This window comes from Monopterus albus, unplaced genomic scaffold, assembly GCF_001952655.1.
Source record: "Monopterus albus unplaced genomic scaffold, M_albus_1.0 scaffold20.1, whole genome shotgun sequence".
NCBI classification, from domain to species: Eukaryota; Metazoa; Chordata; class Actinopteri; order Synbranchiformes; family Synbranchidae; genus Monopterus; species Monopterus albus.
Window position 1 is genome coordinate 227,773 of NW_018127900.1, and position 11,317 is coordinate 239,089.

Consider the following 11,317-nt stretch of genomic DNA (forward strand, 5'->3'; position numbering starts at 1 on the left):
GATTTTCCTAATAGTTTGGAGACTAGGGAAAACAAATGTCTAAACACAATAAAAATTTGTAAGCAAATCATGTCTTATACATATTCTGGACCCACCTCCAATCTTTTCACTCTCCTTGGGTTTGACTCTGGCCAAGAGAATAAATTTAAAGCCATGAAAAGTGGCCTGAGAGGGTGATCTGTTAAGTACGAGCACTAATTCTACCACACTTCAGGTCAATATCCACACGCTCCCTGAAAGCTAGGAAAAAGACCCCTTAAATGCAGCCAGACACAGTGCACATGACTCATACTGCAACACACTCAAATGTATTTCTATAAATAGATCACTTCACAGTTGTTGGGAGAGCCATTGAATACAGCATCAATACTAAAAAAACCCTTGCATTATGTAGAACACCTTAGCTAATTAAAACAAATGTTTCTCCACTGAGCACAGAGGATTACCACACTATTATTTCAGAATCGATGTTATACTGATAATTTTAACTGTGCATTTTTATTGCATGTGAAAATGAGAATATCTATCGTTTCCTTGGTGCAGGATGAGTCTTAAGTCAAGAACAGTGTTATATATATGCACAATATACTGATACTATAAAGTATCCAATATGTACTGATCATCATACATAATTTAGTATAAAAGAATTTAGCTTACTGATTTGTGCATAGTAGGCGGGTTACTACGAAAGATTGTGTATCTCTCATTTTGTGCATATACTACAGTACAGTTTTGTCACATTTGATTGTTAAATACTGAAAACTAGTATTAAAATGGTTTTAGCATTAAAATGAAAATCTTTTTATTGATTAAAGCTACAATAAGGAATAATTCAAAATCTAGCTAGTGCTAGCATGAGACTCTAAAATCTGCCTCGGCTCCGCCCAGCCCTCCCTCTTCCCGCTCGCTCCGCTCTGCTCTGAACTCCATCTGATCTTTTGTGAATGCAAAAATGTCACACAGTGTCACAAGTTATCGGGCAGAATTCAACTGGTAGTTGCTACAATGATGTATCTCGTCGAGCTGACTGCCTGCTTCATGTTTACTGTAAAACGGCGTAACTTTATTGCAACTTCCACTACACCACAGGCAGACAAGACACATTTACAGCCAGCACAGTTTGTGAACATCAGCAGAGAAATAAGACTGGGTCCTACACATCCACAGAAAGGTTTTGTGAAGCAGTTTTGCAGGGCTGCATCACAAATACATTTCACCACTCAAGTTTTTCCATCACTTAAAGGACACAAGCTGCTCAAAAACACATCTGAAATTGAACAAAACACACAGTCGAGTGTAGCTACATCTGAAGAGAGAGCGCAACAGCAAATAACACAACTATCACCGCACTTTATAGACTAAAATATAAATCAATAGATCAAAATAAACATTTGCTAGATTACCTGATAATTAAAAAAAAAAAAAAACTTAGTTGACACATTTTGAGGTGGGCTACAACTTGGAGTGGGAAGGAACTGGGTTAGAACTAAACGTGATTTCTACAGAGTGCTCTCCATTGCTGGTCTGTCACAGATGTTAGGGATTCCTCTGACAAGAAATATACTATGACACTCCCAATTTTCTTGGCACCAGGCAGCCTGACAAAATGCAACTCGATCCACCACAGCTCTCCTTATACTCGGAACAGTTCCTCCTCCATGACATTTATAGACTTTACATTAATTCCTCTAGACCATCTGCTCACTTGCAGATAAATCTGCTGCCACCCAGGCAGCCAGAGTAAACAGCAAAGTCGCTCTGCAAAGCTGAATGCCAGCTTTTGTATGATGAAGACATGGTAGTATAAAAATGCTGATTTGATATAGAAAATTATTTCATAAATTAAAATTAAACAATATCAACTTTTCAAATTTCAGATTTTGTACCAAATGTTTACTTTCAACAAAAAAATGTATGGATAAATTTAACAGATCTCGGGGTCTTGCAATATACATACTGTCTTATACACTCAGTTGCCAGTTTATTAGTTACACCTAGTTAAAATGAATGCAGCAAAAACATTCATTCATGAAGGTTATAGTTTGTTTACCCCCAGCAGTATACAGTGGTTAGACAAAATAACAGATTTTGTACCAAATGTACAGCACCACAAACTGTTTAATCAGCACCACTTTAAAACAGTTTTAGTTAGGTGTATCCAATAAACTGGTGTGTACATAACCTGAACATATTCATGTTGATGGGAAATCATCATCAAACATTTAGACTCATACAGCAACAAGAAGCATGAACAATTCAAGTTGGCTTGTAGGTTTAATCATCTGCATTGATTTTGCAACTAACATCACATTATTGTACGAACATCACATTGAAGCTTGGAATGCTGAACTGTCTATCATCCTAAAAACACGAGACAGACAATGCTCCTGCACTTCTACACAGAGTAGTGCACACATGGTGTTTCAACCTCCTTCTTCCCATTTTCCTCTCCTGGTCTCGCTCAGCTCTCACCTCCTGAGAAGCACAAGAAACTGGGTGCAGACCAATTACCTCACACTCAGAGCACGCTGTTCATTTTTCATTACTGCTTACAGCAGCACTGAATCAAGGCAATCAAAGGAGACAGCCTCAGTGGTCAGACAGACAGCAGAAGACATCAGGACAGGTACTGACAAATAAGAGCACATGTACACTTGTAAAAAAGGGCACACACAGACATGCACAGACACGAACAGGCATACAAATTTATGTGTACACACACACACCAATGAATCTACATATGTATTTGCACAGTCTATTTGCACAAACACACACACAAATGAGAGCAGATAAAAGATGAAAACACGCCTCCATAAAAAGCAGGATATTGGAAGCAGCTGTGAGAAATGATCAAGGGATGACATCAATAACAGGATGGCTCTCACAACACAGGAGACACCTGTGTCTTAATTGGACATGCAACTCATTAGAACTGTTAGAGGTGGACACTGTCTCTTTGTACTAAGGCGCCATTCAGACAGATAATCCAAGGCGAATGTGAAGAAGCTGGGTCAGTCATAAAACTGGTTAAGAAACTGACTACCCTTAAATGTGGACAGTGAAGCTGATCAGTTTTCCCTTGTCAGTGGCTGCAGGTGATGTGTTGCACTCCTCAAAAGCTGAGCTATTTTTCAACATTTCATTACACTGTGACAATAGAAGGCAGGGTCACAAATCTCCCCACCCCACTAGAGTGCAAAGAGTAGCAGGAGTCTACAATTCCTCTGTCCTTCTGCCTCTTCCTCTCCTAAATCATCTTTGCGATTTCTGCACGAATGACAAGATACAACTTGCCATGCCATTACATATCTAGACCACTGGAACGAAGTGAAGTGGACTAAATTCAGAGGGATGGGGATCTTGGTAGGTGATAGAAGATGACCTGGCCTCTGAGAAGCCATTCAGTGGACAATGCACTTGTATGCAGCTCTTCAATAGAATATCAAGCCTTGAATAGCTAATATAAGATGCAGACAGAATAGCAGCCAGAGGAAAACAAAGGGTGAAAAGAGCTCTGTAGAGAAGGATGAAGAGAAGGTAAAATGTGCTCACACCTTTCTGGGCAAGGACAACATTTCTTTGTTTGTTTAGAAAGACAAGTTTCTTCGGGGCAATATTTCTTATCCAGAAACCTACTGTGCATCTTTTATCAAATATCAACATTTCTCATCTTTGTGGGAAAGACAGGTCTGTGTCATCTCTGTGACTCTACAGAAATATTTGGAATACATAAAATGTAAATGTTACTCTCATATACAGAAGTACTCTTATAATAATAATAGCCGATAACAAACCAAATGTACATGTACTTTTTAATGCGCACTTAAAAGCAACAGCTGTGTGTTTACATCTTAAAGAAACAGATGGCATCTAAAGTTTTCCAGTTACCTGGTGTACAAATAATCTGTATCTTCTGTTTGTACACTATACTGCATAATCACAGCATTGCTGCTTTCCAAATCCAAAGAAAAATGCTATCGTTTTACACCAGGTTTCGTGTGCATTTTGTGTAATTTGAATCAGACCTAAAAAGACCTTAAACTAATGGCATCAGAAAAACAGGCATTATGACTTGAGAGGATTAAACTTTTGGTCTTTCTTTAATGAGCTGAGCCAGCCAACTATAATCAGACAAGACCAAAAGGTTTACCACAACCTCGCATCATTAATGGATCTCACCTCAGGCTAATGAGGCTCTCTCAGAGAAGATGATAATAAAAGACCTTTGGACCAGATCCAACTGTTATTTTGGCAAAACATCCACGGTCATCATCTATGGAAGCATATCGCTGCCTGATGCTACTCAGTCTAGTCAAGATTTGAGAATGCACAAGTACAGATTTGGGAGAGTGTGCAATCCTCATCATGTGCGCACTTGTTTCTGAGCCCACTTTCTCGGTTTTCCCCAAGGGTTCTGGCAGCTTCTGAGTACTTCACATCGCAAGAGGTCATGTGTTAACGAGTTCCGACTAGAAAGGTACATCAGGAAACACACATATCCAGACACCAGGATCATGTCTTTTCAAAGTTATAGTCCACAGAAGGGAGAAAAAAAAACTGTCATGTTATATAGGTAGTTGTTGTAGACGTTAGGATAGATGGATGGATATTAATTATCCATCTATATAAAGGCTTACTAACAATCAGAATATTTTAATTTTATTTCTCTATTGCAGCAGAGTTAAAGCCAATGAATAAATGGAATAAAATAACTGAATTTGCTGTGTTGGAGCAGGCGCTGGCAGAATCTCTCCGTAATGTTGTTGAATCAAAAAGATATCAACATATCAAAAGGCCTTTGATGAAGCCCTGCAGCTGTGGACTCTTCGACTCAGATTTATTCTGGTCATCACTTAATTAAATCTGCCAGTGCAGCAACCTCTGCTAAAACACCTTCATGTGTCTGGACCTGTTAGATGCAAGTGATTATCAATATGCACACAACCTTTTTCAGTTCATTAAAGACCTGCCGAACACAAATGAGCTGAATGTCATGCAAATCAGCATGCTTCAGGAAAACTACAATCCTATTTAGACTGGGTTTCATCATAATGTTAAACAGGTAAAATAAATAAATAAACAAACTCCAAGCTGAAGTGGAGGCAGTGTTACTACCCCCACTGTTTTTCAAGGGGTTATAGAATTTGACATGTAATGGATGTGAGCCTGACATCTTCTGGCAGTGCACTAGGCTTGATGATCATGACATGAAGAAAAGGAAAAGCAGAGGAAGGAGCTGAAAGGCCACTGAGATTCACAGGAGCTCGGCCAGACTTGGATGCACAGATTTGGAAACACCCAATAACAACAATTTCCAAATCACAGAGTACAAGGGAGGGTTGGTTACCATTTCTCCTCCTGTCTGGCAGCACATTCAGCATTCAAAGTGAATAAATCATGTCCTTACACAGGAACATTTACCTGTACTTGTTCCTTGATGAACACATGCACATTTTCCAATTGTTATTCGGTTGCATTGTGTGTGCGCGACTATATGCAACCAGTTACCCACACAAACCCAGATTCAGCATAGCCCAATACATGGGAATATTGACTGGAAGTTTACTGTAATTCTACATTAAACTCTATAAAATGTAAATAAAGTTTCAATGTACTTGTGTTATCACATCTTCTCATCATGCGCATTTAATGTTGAAACACTAAAATGTGTATTTTCCAAATCTAGCACTTTACAATGAAAAGGGTTCTTGATATAAATTAGCTTTTAAGAACCTTCGTAGAAACTTTTCCACAATAAAAGTTTCTTTGAACTCCATCTCTTGTGATAAACTGCGATCAGTCAATAGCAACTACAGTCAAATACAAGGGACCACATAGAGAATAGCATCAGGAGATATATTTAGAAATGCGGCAATGTGGCACTGATCTATTAAAAAATTCCAAATTAATCTAGTTCTGTTCTATAGCAGCTTATTAAGTACAACAACTAGATTACAACAGTAGTTCCAGGGGTGATATACTGTGAAAGTGAAATATTACATTTGCTGGGATATGAAATACACTCCCAGAATACAAACCATGAAAAGAAAACTTCTACCTCAGTTATTCTTTTTCTTTCAAGCTTTCTCTCAGTCACACAGTTATATAATCTTAGTTTTTCTTATTCATCTCAGGCAACACCAACTTGGACACAGAATACTGAGTTGAGTAATATAACCAGGGTCCTGTCTAATTTCTAATAGTGAAAGAATCACACAGAGCAAGAGTATTACAGATCTATTAGTGTATGTTTGTGTGCATCTAAGCGAAATTATCTCACTGATTAGTCTAAATCTGCCTGCCTTTGCAAATGATAAGCTGCAATGATGTATCATGCAGCCAGCACTGTTAGTACAGGACCAGCAGCACTGCTCAAAGTCTCATATGTATGCAAATCACAAGCACTCTGTTCTGCTGGGTGGAGAACAGTGTTTTGGCTGATAAAACCTTGAGAATTCTCCTTGCTGCACAGCACAATGACAGCTACAATCCAAAGTCACCTCAAAGGAATGGAAGGTAATTACTTAAACAAAGCTACACCCTGACAGCAAGAAATGTTGGTACTGAATGGACCATATGCTGGGAGGCTGGGAATACAAAAGAAAAACAGGTCAAATGGTGCTGACTATAAATAGAGGTGTCATCTAAAGTCACAATCAGGGGTAGCTATAGAGTGACATTTCATCTGGGATACCTGTTCACCGAAGGCTGAAAACACATTGTGGATTCTCTGGATTCTCGCTGAGGAGGCAGTAAAATCAAACATGTTTGACCGTTAGTGCTGAATCTAATCTGAACCACCTCATATTTCATTTGTATTAACTGGAATAAACATCTTGTATGCTGGCCACTGGGGAGGTTGGGATTTCAGGTCCTTTTGTACAGAACAGTTATTTATTTTACCTTAAACACATACGTACACACTGCACTTGAAGGACATATTTTGGAACTACTGTACAGTAATGTGAGAAAACAAAATGCACTACTGATTAGGTCAGTAACTCAATTATTTTCATTCTCAATCAATCCTCAGATTATGTCCTTAATTAATCAAACTATTATTTGGTAAAAAAAAAAAAAAATGCAAATAGCATGACTGCAGTTACTGACGGTTACTGCAGAGCCCAAGGTGATGAACTTCCATGTTTTATCGGACCAAAACTCTAAACCCAAACAGATTCCAATACTATAAGGTATGACAAAACAGCAGCAAGCCCCAGAGAATATATGCATTTTTGCTAGAAAAATGGTAAACAATCAATCATTTCAAATTTAATGGCATCTGACAATCTGCTAATGATTGGTCATCAAATCAAGTACAGTTCATCCAACAAATAATAGAACTGATGACTTACTGTAAAGGGGCAGTTTGACATTTTGGGAAATAGACTTAGCTTTATTACAGGAGAGTTAGTTCAAACAATACCAGTCACATGTCTGTATTATGCCACATAATACAGTCACTGTATAGGAGGTCCATCAGCTGCTATAAAGAAATAATGGGCAAAGAGAAATGAGATTCAAAGCAGGGAACATACAGAGAGAGATGATATAACCAAGTGAGAAGTAGAGTCATGCTCTGCCTAGATTAGCACCATTGTTTTTAGCTTGAGGTTCTGTGCTCCCACACCTTCACCAACCCCTACCCTGCCTCTTTACCTCAATCTCACCCTTGCTGCATCTGCCCACAACCCACCAGCCATCCCCAACAAAACTCCCCAGTTGGACGACTCAGTCAGTAGTAGTGATATCAGTACCAGCGGTCTGAGCCACCTATTCTCCTCTGGCTGAAATGCCCCACTCCTGTTACATAAAGAGACACTTGCACTGTTGCAGTGCAGCATCAGATGCTGTTGTGCAACAGCATTATAAATACCTCAGTGTCAGTGAGGAAGAAAGTTGAACACAGAATATGAACAGAACTGTTCTGGTGAAGAGAATACAAAAAAAAAAAAAACAAGTAGTGGTTACTGTGTTGTACACCACTCAAACTGTATATTCAGGTACTTTATGACTTTATAGAGGTGAAAGCAATCAGGCATCAGCTCTGTGAAACACTTGTCAAGCATGTCTTCTCACATGTTCACATGCAAAGGCATTTACCCAATAACAGCCATCTTAGGGTCTGTCAACAGATTATCTATGAAGCAGATATGACTCTTGAAAGAAAATAATCCTGTGTCATAATGAATCTGAAGACCGAACACTTAAGAGCATATGTCAGTAAGGAACATGCAGCTCTAAATCTTTCCACCTATGCCAGTGATAATGTACCTTAACTGTTAAAAACAAAAAAAATATAGCAAGGCACAATGAAATACTGAGTTTTAAGTGTGTTGTCAGCACAATTTTGCAGATACCCCTTTAATTCAAGTGCTTGTGCTGCTGTTGACGGTAGGTATGTTGAAGCTTTGGTTGCAATAATACTGTAAACAACTGCATAAGACCTTCCACATTTTACTTAAAAGCCTCTCAGGCAAATTAAGACCCACTCAAATATTTTCAGCCTTTAAAAATCATTATACCATCGGCACAATTTGTCAACAAATCTGCTTAGAGAAAAGCTTTTGCGGTATAACAAGACTGAACCCACTTTTACTGAGCTCGGCAAATCATTACTTTTCATTAAATTCCCCAAAATGTTGTATTTATGTCTTTATAAATAATTCTAGGTCATCAAATTCCTCCAAAGCAGAGAATACAGTCAACATTTGGGATGCATTCTCTAAAGTGTTCTTAAAGTAACTAAAACTATTTGTGCATAGTTTTCATGGTGTTGCGCCCATAAGAACAGCGAAGCAGTACATCGGGCCAATCGGTCCATGGAGAAGGATTGTCTCATTAATGAAGTGTGGAGTGGAGCCACTAAGCCTGTGTATGTCACCAGATCTACAGCGCAGCGGCACTGTGATTCCCTGCAGCTGTAAAACAATCAGGAGGTGATTGGAGTAAATTACACTGCAGTTGTCAACTTCTCAACTGCTTACAGCCTTTTGATGGTCTCGCTCTCTCTCTCTCTGTGTCTCACAAATCGCCTCTCTCCCATGTGCTCACAAACACAGCAATTTTTCTCCTAAACTCCCACACTCCCTTTATCACTGTCAGATATTCTGTCTGCCACTTCTTTTTTTCCAAATGTCAAGACACAACACAGATACATGACCGAGTTACACAGTGATTAAGTAGGTATTGTTCTTTCTCATCAGTTTTTTCCTACTCCTCTTGCCCTCCTGTCACATCGACAGACATGATGCAAAGACTAGTGTCTAAGAAAATAAACATTTTACACACAGATTCACACAGAGATGTTTACAACAGCACACTTGAATGAAGGCCAAGCATTAAACTCTGACTGTTAAGAATGTGTGAGCGGAAGACAGAGAAGTGTTTTTTTATATATGTGTAGCCAAGTATAAACACAAGAATGAGTGTTAGGTTTGAGATTCCAAAAATCTAAGACAAGACATTTTAAGATAGACATTTAAGGTCCTAATAGTGACATTAATTTAGCTTAACTTTTTTTTTCATAAAATCCCTTGAAAAGACAAAGATCTATGATAAAACTACTCTCCAGAAAATATCACATGTGAGGTTATAGTGTCACAAACTCAGTATGTCGCAAAACTAATAAAAAAACAGTTTAAAAAGTCAGAATGGCTGATGTACTTTAGTCTGAAAATTTTAATCTGTGGAGAGGAGGTCTGTGTCATGATGTCACTGAACATGCTACAGGATATGACTTCAGTATGGCTATTTTATATGTTTTTAATATTCATTGGGTGGCAGTGGCATTCTATGACCCGGGGATAGAATCTCTATATCAGGGTTTGGCTGCACAGACAATACCTGTTGCAGAATACATTCACAGTCGGCTTTGATGTTTTCATGGGATTTTTCAGTAACAATAAAAGAAAAAAATTTAATATTGTCCAAAATTCATCACAATGATATTTTACTATATGTACGCTATAAAGGTGTGCCGTAAAGTATGAAAAGCAACTCAACCTACTTGGAAGGTGCTTAAAGGTTTTTGAGACAACTGGATATCACAGCATTATAAAGCATAGTGACAATAGGTCTCCAAGAAAGATTACATGTGAAGCTATTAAAAAGCCATCTTGAGAATAAACAAAATTTGTTAAGCAGTATATTATCAAATTGTGTAAGCTAGCATTTATTTTTTATCTATAACAAATGCAACGTTACTCCACTTACTCTTTTCATCCCTACTGTTTTTATTAGGTGCAAATATTTAAGAAGGATTTTCTTGAAAACCAAACTCACTGCATGACAGGTACGGGTGTAAGAAAACATACACTTGCGTATTGCGATATTGCGTTTCGTGATACTGTACTGATGACAAGTGCAAATCTCTGTTATGCTTAAAAAAAATAAACATTTTTACAAAAGTTTGTGCATATGGTGGCATGTTGCTTCTGTTTTGAGAGTTTTTCTAAAATTTGATACCTTTAAAAATCACAATATAATCACCTTGTTTACAGTATGGCAATACATCAAACTGTAACGCCTGTATCGTGATACGTATCGTATCACCAGATTTTGCCAATACACAGCCCTAATGACAAGGGTGATGGTGATAACAGAAGAGGGAAAATCCATTCCAAGAACGAAAGTGTTTCTGCATCTAAATATAAACAAATTAATATTTAATTAGTATGACAGATTAACATAATATGTGATTAGTATGTGAATTAGCTTTCTGCTTAAAGTGGCACATGAGAAAACAAATGTGATGGTGTGTAAAGTTACAAAATCTGAATCAGCCATGTACAAACTATTACCATCAGCATGAATGCACAGTATAATTTTGCACACCAATAATTAAAATGTAGTAATTTAATTATACGCAGAAACAAGAGTGTGCCTCTAAGGTAGCAAAAAAAAAAAAAAAAAAAAAAAAAAAAAAAAAACTAGAAAAGCCATGAAATACTGTTTATCTCTGATCTATTCACATCATCAGTTATAAGCAACAAAAAGAAAAGAAAAGAAGCAGGGTGGACAAAAGAAAAAAGGGTATTAAAAATAAAGCAAGACAGAACAGTAAGAGAAGAATATGAAAGGAAATTCAAATCAACTGTCTGTAAACACAAATTGAGATATAACACAACTCAAAGTAGAAATAAAGGGGGCAATAAGGAAGAAAATTAGGAATTTATGTGTGAGAAATTTTGAATTACATCATAAGCCTGCTCCAGATGCCAGACAGTGTGTGTGTGTGTGTGTGTGTGTGTGTGTGTGTTTGTGCCCTTTGCTGGAGGCTGCACTGTAAGTATTAACCAAGGCTGGCACCAGGGAG

The 11,317-nt window shown here is 37.8% G+C and overlaps 1 protein-coding gene across 3 annotated transcripts in view; it reads right to left on the bottom strand.

Annotated features, from left to right (window-relative positions):
• Positions 1 to 11,317, bottom strand: part of pde4d (phosphodiesterase 4D, cAMP-specific) — a 153,586-nt gene that overhangs the window by 73,442 nt on the left and 68,827 nt on the right. The gene's annotated exons all lie outside the window — the stretch shown is intronic.